This window comes from Rattus rattus, chromosome 1 (assembly GCF_011064425.1).
Source record: "Rattus rattus isolate New Zealand chromosome 1, Rrattus_CSIRO_v1, whole genome shotgun sequence".
NCBI classification, from domain to species: domain Eukaryota; kingdom Metazoa; phylum Chordata; class Mammalia; order Rodentia; family Muridae; genus Rattus; species Rattus rattus.
In genome coordinates, this window is record NC_046154.1 from 149,475,670 (window position 1) to 149,484,658 (window position 8,989).

Genomic DNA, 8,989 nt, shown 5'->3' on the forward strand with positions numbered 1-8,989 from the left:
TTTATCTGATCCTAATTTAACTTGCGTGCCTGATATCTGTCTAGAAAATTGTCCATTTCCTCTCAATTTTCCAGTTTTGTTAAGTATAGGCTTGTTATGACTCCCTTTTCATTTCTGATTTTGTTCATTTGAATACTGTCTCTCTGCCTTCTGGTGAGTGTGGTTAAGGGTTTATCTATCTTGTTGATTTTCTCAAAGAACCAGTTCCTGGTTTTGTTGATTTCTTTGAATAGGCTGGCTTGCTTGCTTGCTTGCTTGCTTTCTTTCTTTCTTTCTTTCTTTCTTTCTTTCTTTCTTTCTTTCTTTCTTTCTTTAGTACTACTTCGTTTATTTCAGCTCCACATCTGATTTTTTTCCGGTTGTCTTCTCCTCTTGGGTGAATTTGATTCTTTTTGTTCTAGAGCTTTCATCTGTGCCATCAACCTGTTAGTGTATGCTCTCCAATGTTTTTTTTTGCAGACACTCAGAGCTATGGAATTATTTCAATGTCCTTGTATCTATTAAGACCTGTTTTGTGATGGATTATATAGTTAGTTTTTGAAAAGGTTCCATGAGGTGCTGAGAAGAAGGTATGTTCTTTTGTTTTAGGATGAAATGTTCTATAGATATATGTTAAATTCATTTGGCTCATAATTTCTGTTAGTTTCAATGTGTCTCTGTTTAGTTTCTAATTCCAGGATCTGTCCATTGATGAGAGTGGTGTGATGAAGTCTACTACTATTATTGTGTGTCATGAAATGCATGCTTTGAGCTTTAGTAAAGTTTCCTTTAAGAAGATGGGTGCCCTTACATTTGGAGCATAGATGTTCAGAATTGAGAGTTCATCATAGTAGATTTTTCCTTTGATGAGTATGAAGTTTCCTTCTTTATCTTTTTGGATAATTTTGGTTGGAAGTCAATTTTATTGAATATTGGAATGACTACTCCAGCTTGTTTCTTGCGATCATTTGCTTGGAAATTTTTTCTCAGCCTTTTACTCTTAGGTGGGTCTGTCTTTGTCACTGAGGTGCAATTCCTGGATGCAGCAAAATACAGGGTACTGTTTACATATCCAGTCAGTTAGTCTATTTCTTTTTATTGAGGGATGGAGTCCATTGATGTTGAAAGAGATTAGGGAACAATGATTGTTGTTTCCTGTTATTGATGTTACAGGTGAAATTATGTTGTGTGGCTATCTTCTTTTGGGTTTGGTATATGAAGATTAATTTCTTGCTTTCTCTAGGGTGTGATTTCCTTCCTTCTGCTAAAGTTTTCCATCTATTAGTCTCTGAAGAGATGCGTGTATGAAAAGATATTGTGTAAATTTGGTTTTGTCATGGAATATTGTGGTTTCTTCATTTATGGTAATTAAGAGTTTTGCTGGATATAGTAGCCTGGGCTGGCATGTGTGTTCTCTTAGGGTCTTCATGACATTTGCCCTGGATTTTCTAGCTTTCATAGTCCCTGTTGAGAAGTCTGGTGTAATTCTGATAGTTCTGCCTTTCTATGTTACTTGACCATTTTCTCTTACTGCTTTTTAATATTCTTTCTTTGTTTTGTGTATTTAGTGTTTTGACTATTATGTGACAGGAAGAATTTCCTTTCTGGTCCAATCTATTTGGAGTTCTGTAGGCTTCTTGTATGTTCATGGGCATCTCTTTCTTTAGGTTAGGGAAGTATCCTTCTATAATTTTGTTGAAAATATTTATTGTCCCTTTAAGTTGGGAATCTTTGCTATCCTTATATTTGGTCTTCTCATTATGTCCTGAGTTTCCTGGATGTTTTGGGTTAAAGCTTTTAGCTTTCTGCATTTTCTTTGACAGTTGTGTTGATGTTTTCTATGGGATCTTCTGGCCCTGAGATTCCATCTTCAATCTCTTGTATTCTGTTGGTGATGCTTGAGTCTATGACTCCTGATCTCTTTCCTCAGTTATCTCTCTTCAGGGTTGCTTCCCTTTGTGATTTCTTTGTTGTTTCTATTTCCGTTTTTAGATCCTTGATTGTTTTGTTCATTTCCTTCACATGTTTGATTGTGTTTTCCTGTATTTCTTTAAGGGAGTTATTTATGTCCTCCTCAAACTCCTCTATCATCATCATGAGATGTGATTTTAAATTTAAATCTCTCTTTTCTGGTGTGTTGGGCTATTCCATATTTGCTGTGGTTGGAGAACTGGGTTCTGATGATGCTAAGTAGTTTTGGTTTCTGTTGCTTAGGTTGCTTCCCTCTGACCATCTGGTTATCTCTGATGTTAGTTGGTCTTGCTGTCTCTGACTGGAGCTTGTCCCTTCTGTGGGCCTGTGAGCCTTTGATCTTGGGAGTGAGAGGGCTCCTAGGTGACCAGCCCTCTGGGGAGATTTTGGGTCTAAGAACTGTGGGATAGCCCCAGCTCTGGGCACGGATGGAGACTGGAAGAACCCTGTCCCAGGTTGCCCTGCAGCTCCTGAGCCCTGTGCACTCCTGGCAGGTGTCTCTTTGGATCTTCAGTGGAGAGAAAGTTGGGTCCTACATGTGGGCTGTGGCCTTAGGAGGGAGAGCACTCCTGGCAGACCATCTCTCTACTGGCAGTTTGGGGTCTGAGAGATGTGGTTCAGTCCCAGCTCTGAGACACAGAAATTTTAATTTCCCCTTCTTCAAATGTTTGCACTTAGATGGCCTCAAGCATGAATCTCTTTTAAAAGATACACAGGTATGGCAGAGGATACACTTATCCTAATGTCCGGTGCATGTATAACTGATTGAGGATATAGAGCATCCTGTTCCATGTTTATTGATAGACATACAAAGTACCCTCAATCAGTCAAAAGTAAATGCTACCATACTCAACCCTTTCATGACTGGCCGGAAAGACAGTGAGAGTGAACTCCCTTCTACCATCTTGTCTTATGTTTTTCTCATCACCAGCTTTGCCTGGTTGAAGATGTAACCAGGAGAGAAGGCCTGAATTACTGAATAATGGGAGAGTGCTAATAATTTCTCTATATAATTAGAATTAGAAAGACTAAAATTACCTCTCCCGGGCATATACCCAAAAGATGCTCCAACATACAACAAAGACATATGCTCCACTATGTTCATAGCAGCCTTATTTATAATAACCAGAAGCTGGAAAGAACCCAGATGCCCTTCAGCAGAGGGATGGATTCAAAAAATGTGGTACATCTACACCATGGACTACTACTCAGCTATCAACAATGACTTCATGAAATTCATAGGCAAATGGAATGAACTAGAAAATATCATCCTGAGTGAGGTAACTCAATCACAGAAAAACACATTTTGTATGCACCCACTGATAAGTGGATATTAGCCAAAAACCTCGAATTACCCAAGATGCAATCCACAGACCACAGGAAGCTTAAGAAGAAGGATGATCAAAATGCATATGCTCCCACTCCTTCTTAAAAGGGAAAAAATATCCATAGGAGGGAATATGGAAGCAAAGTTTAGAGCAAAGACTCAAGGAATGGTCATTCAGAACCTGACCCACATGTGGCATATATATATATATATATGTCTCCACCAAAACTAGATAAGATTGATGAAGCTAAAAAGTGCATGCTGAAAGGGACCGGATATAGATCTCTCCTGAGAGACACATCCATTGCATGTCCAATACAGAGGTCAATGCTAGCAGCAAACCATGGAACTGAGACCAGGACCCCCTTGGGGCGAATTATAGGAAGTATTGAAAGAGTTGAAGGAGCTTGCAACCCCATAAAAACAACGCCAACCAACCAGAGCTTCCAGGGACTAAACCACTACCGAAAGACTATACATGGACTGACCAAGGTCTCCAACTGCATATGTAGCAGAGAATAGCCTTGTTGGGGCACCAGTGGAAGGGGAAACCCTTGATCCTGCTAAGGTTGGACCCCCAGTGCAGGGAAATATGGGGGGTGCAGTAATGGGGATGTATGGAGGAAATAACCATATGGGGGAGGGGGAGTGGAGGGGATGGAGGCTTATGGACAGGAAACCAGGAAGGGGAATAACATTTGAAATTTAAGTAAAGAAATATATATAATAAAAAATTTAAAAAAAGAAAGACTAAAATTTAAAAATAAAAGAAAACCATTCAGAAAAGAGCAAGTAAAACTTCAATAGAGTCCGTCTAGGAGGCTACTCAAGTCCCACATGTGTGGTCATAGAAAGTCATCCATTTCCGATGTCACCAGCAGCTTTCTTTAGCCATTGAGGTGTTTGTTGTACTTACAAACTGGAATGGTGGCACAGGAAACATGAACATGATACTGATGTAGAATCCACCCCCTGACCAGTGGTCTGGAAGCCACCACAATTGACTGCCTCTGAGATGTCATTTGCCAAATGAAGTAGACCAGTTACAGGAGCCTCTCATGCTCTGAGAGCTCTCACAAGTCCTTTGTGTCACCGGCAGATGCTTCTTTGGGAAACAATTTTACCTTTCTGTCTACTATACCATAATCCATGCTCTGTGTTTCCCATTGTATTTACTGTATATCCATTCTTCTAGCAAGGAAAATTATTCCCTGGGAGCAGGGAAATGATATACCACACTCAGATTTTATTGTTCTTATTAATTCTTGATAGAATTGGCCTTAAAAAAAAACTCAATTTGGAGCTAATTCTTTAGAATATTTCTCTCCTGTCCAGTATGTGTAAACACAGATGACTGCCACTGTTCATTCTAGTTCTTTCATGGCTGAGAAATGCAAGTTCAGGAATCAAAAGGTGATCTCTTAAATCTCCCCCAAATTATTCACAAAACCATGGCCTCCATGGTCATGTCTATGAACCATGATAGTGTCTCTAAGGGCATAACTATATTCCGGAAAGAAACTGGACCTGCCTCTTGGTCATTAAGATCATGTCATACTACTTGAGAAGTCACTGTGCCATGTAATATGACTGCTTAAAAAAAATCAAGGAAAACATGTCTCAAGGGAGGAGCAGAAAAAGAGGAGTAATCCTGGGCATTGTGTGGGTTCTTTATGGTCTATGTTCTCCATTAAAAAGTAGTTAGATGAGCTTGTGAGTGAATTGAATTTGCCACCATTTTCATGTAAACAAATTCTAGGTGGATTTTTATTTCCAGCTTCTTCATACTAGGTACATTCATCTTCAGTCGTGCACGGAACAATCACATCTGTAAGGGGAAATATGACACGGTGGTGGTTGAGTGGTGGCTTAGCTCTGGCTGGTTTGAAGATCGGCTAGTAATACCAAATAAAAGGGCTGTCATGCTCACTTCTTCGTTGGGGATCACTTTGAACATATTTTTATTCTTTGTTGTGGTGTTCAGAAACCTGAAAACTACATTTCCCAGATGCATTTGCCAGGATACTTCCCTTTTGGCTCTTCCCACAGGAGTCATTGGGAGGAGGGTTAAGAGTGAATTTCTTAGTCCTGGAGTCAAGAAGAATGATAGTTTTTGGCAATGAGTTTAGTACAAAGGTGTCAGGCTGCTGTAACAGAAGTGGATGGATGTGTACCACTAGGCTCAAAATTCTACTTCCAGGACTCCTCTTTAATCCTAGTCTTCGGGAGTCCCTCTCCATTTCTTTTGTTGATTTCTTCAGGTTTCAGCAAACCTATGGATCAACCAGGAGGCATGGCTCTCGGGGTGAAAAATAAACTCTCCCTACAGAACCTATGGGAGCAAACTCTAAATTCAGCTTTACGGACAATGTTGTCAGGGAACACAGGATGCCTCACACACCGCTGCCTTAGGATTGGTAGCCACAGCTCTTCTGCAGAAAAAGTGAGGGTCCTAGGAACCCAAACTTTTTGAGGCCCAGGTTCCAGCCTCAACCTGATCCTTGCCAAATCTGCTCCTGCATGGAAGTCTCCCTTTGTTCTTCCGTTGGGACCTCCAAGAAAGTCTTCAGTTGACCTGGCTCCCAACAGAGCAACACACAAATAAAAGTGGTTAAGTTAAATTTGGGTCTTTTCATTTTTACGTCTTGAGCCATAGCAGAGAGGTGACGATTGATAGGCATCCTGTGCCATTATGAATGCTTGTCCATTTCATCTTTCCAAACTTTAATCTCAAATTCTGACAACATATTTGTCCAAATTTTGTACAACTCCCTACTCAAGTTTTATGTTCATGAGAATTACATCTCAAACTCTTATGATCTCAGGAATTCAAAGGACACTTGGACATGGGATAAGAACAGAAACCCTGAACAAATCTGCACAGATCACTATGTATCTTCACTAAAAGACAGAGGAGGAGCGGGGGAGGAGGGGGAGGAGGAGGGGAAGGGAGAAGAGGAGGAGGGGGAGGAAAGCTAGACACAGAAAGTGTACCTCAGCGTATTCTGTTGCAATAGAAATGAAATCTTCTCACTGTCACAGTTACGAGACTACAAAGAGGTTCATTTTACATCCACAAGCACAACCAAAGAATGGAATGTGTCAGGCAACGAAACACTTGTGATGTTGATGAAAATTTGTATTATTGTAAATGATTACATCTATCCATTTTATTATTTTTCATTAATTCAGTACCTAGAGATATTTACATGGTAGTGGATTCTTCTTACTGAAAAATTGGCTTTGATTATTTGAGGACGACTTGCATTCTACTTAGTGAAATACTACATTTTACCACTAGGTGGCAACAATGATTCAAAAATGAAGGAATTTGACAAAGTACTTTACTGTGATTGATGTCTCAACAGACAAGTGTACAGTCAAACTCAAACAGGCAACTGTTAATCCATGATAATGCAATTATGTAAAAAATGACAAAGTGTGAAATTTGGTATATCCATGCAGTTTATAGAAATGAGTGATTCAAAAGACTTTAAAACACACGTTTATAATATACTACCAATATTAATTATAATGTGATAAAACTGGTGTAAATTGTATTGATCACCTTAAGATGTACAAATAGGTATAGGATGATATCAAGACAACTTTAGGTAGTTCAACATTTAACAGTAATTGTCAAATTAAAGGAATTTGAATGAAGAATTTCTTCATCTCATTATGCTACTACAGACACAATACATTGACTGACACCTACCACACAGCACCAATCCAAAGATATATTCAATCTTACAGTGAAATGAAAATTATGCATTCTTCACTATTATTTCTGACTTTCTACATTTGTAATTTTTATGCAGGATGTCATTTATTTGTTTTTTTATTTGTTTATTTGTTTTATTTAAGACTTGTTAAACATTAGCCAGTTGGTAGATGCATTATACAGCTTTAAATTACTATAACAAAATATCTGAGACAATCAAGTCGCAAAGGAAAAAGGTTTATTATCTTCAGGTTTAGGGTCCATGAGAGACAGTCTCACTCTTTTGTGTCTGTGGGGAGGCATCAGCAGAAATATTACTCTCATGCCATGATGCAGAGAGAGAGGATGTGGCAAGGCTATGCCCATCACCATCAGCTGCATGCCTCCGTGACTTACCTTTGTCCCATAAGGCCCAACCTGCCCACACTTCGAGCAAGTTTTAATAACCTGGGACGGGGCTTTCAATGCTCAGGTCCTCAGAGAACAATCCCTTGTTCCTGTTGTCAAGGCAGACAAGTATCTATCTCTTCTAAGACAAGATCTCTTAGTAGAGACTTGCAAGTCATCTCTTTAAAGACGCTGGGAATGCTGCAGATTTTGTGCACAGTGCTACTAGTATGGAGTCTTCGTCAAGAAGCGTGTGAGAGGGAGCGAGACACCCTTCATCTCCAAGGTTCTTTAGAGGAACCCTGCAGAGGCCTGGCTGAAGGGGCTGCTCTTCCATGGTGTCTGTCTGCTGTCAAAGAACCCCCGTAGCCCCCTGTCCTTACAGCATCCTGGCATCCTGTCAGTCTTTGGGTACCCAGAACACTTCCCTAACACAGGCAGAGCTTGCACAGAACTGAACCGACGGAGAGTTGCAATCAACTTTGTCTCTCTCAGCTCTTGCTCATGGCGTCTCTCACACAGGAGATTTCAGTGGCCTCCCTTTGGTGGGTACAACTCTCTGACAGACTGTAAGCTTATTTATTTGGTCCTGTTGGTGAATACTGAAATACACTCTCATTGTCATCTCTTGGGACTAGGACTTTCAAAAATAAGGGGCTAAAAATAAGACTCACAGGTATTAAAATGGCATCTATTTCTTTAGTCTAAGAATTCAAAACATAAAGTTCAGACTTTTTTCCCTAAGCTGCATTTAGCTGAAAATGGCATGGTGCTTCTCTGTTACCTAGAATTCCTGGACCAACAAAAACATTTGACTTTCTAACAGCCCCAGTGGACTGGCCCTCCCAAAGGAAGATGGGTGCAGGCCAGACATCTTGGTATTTAACTTGAATACTCCCAAGGACAAGCACATTTTCACTGAATGATGACATCTCTCCCTTTTGTGAAGTTATTCTCATACACCTTTATCAGGAAGAGTGGGAGAAGGCTGTCAACATTTGGTCTTTATTGTGTTACTTGCTGCCTGATGTAGAGGTCCACCTACCTGTCCTCCCATGCCCCAAAAGAGACACAGTGAGACGCACTACCTCTATTTCACCAAGAAGGAAGCAGACTTAGTTAACGCGGTAACATCTCAAAGACCACACTGCTAGGAAAGGGTGCCCAGTTTGAATCATATCGACGTGATTTCAAAGCTGTCCTCTCTTGTTAAATGTGATCTATGTTGGACAAACAGGAGTGAGATAATTCTGTCTAAATAAGAATGTGCATCACATCAGCACATTTAAAAATACAATTTAATTGTGTTCTTGTTCACATAGCTCTCCATACTGTAGGTAAGGCACCCTTCCAGTACAGTAGCACTTAGAAGGTGGCTTCCGGCTTTTCTACTGGACTTTCTTCGCTGAATACAGCAAAATAAATCTCTTCCCTATTTGGTGACTTTATACTGAGCCCATGAAAGGACCTACAGTTCTTGGTGTGTATTCTGGCCTTCCCAGTGTTCTGCTTCTTCTAGATTAGACAATGGCAGCCTTCCATGGCACCATCAAGATGCAGCTGGTATCTGTTAAATATCACTTTTTCAAAAATCTTTCAGT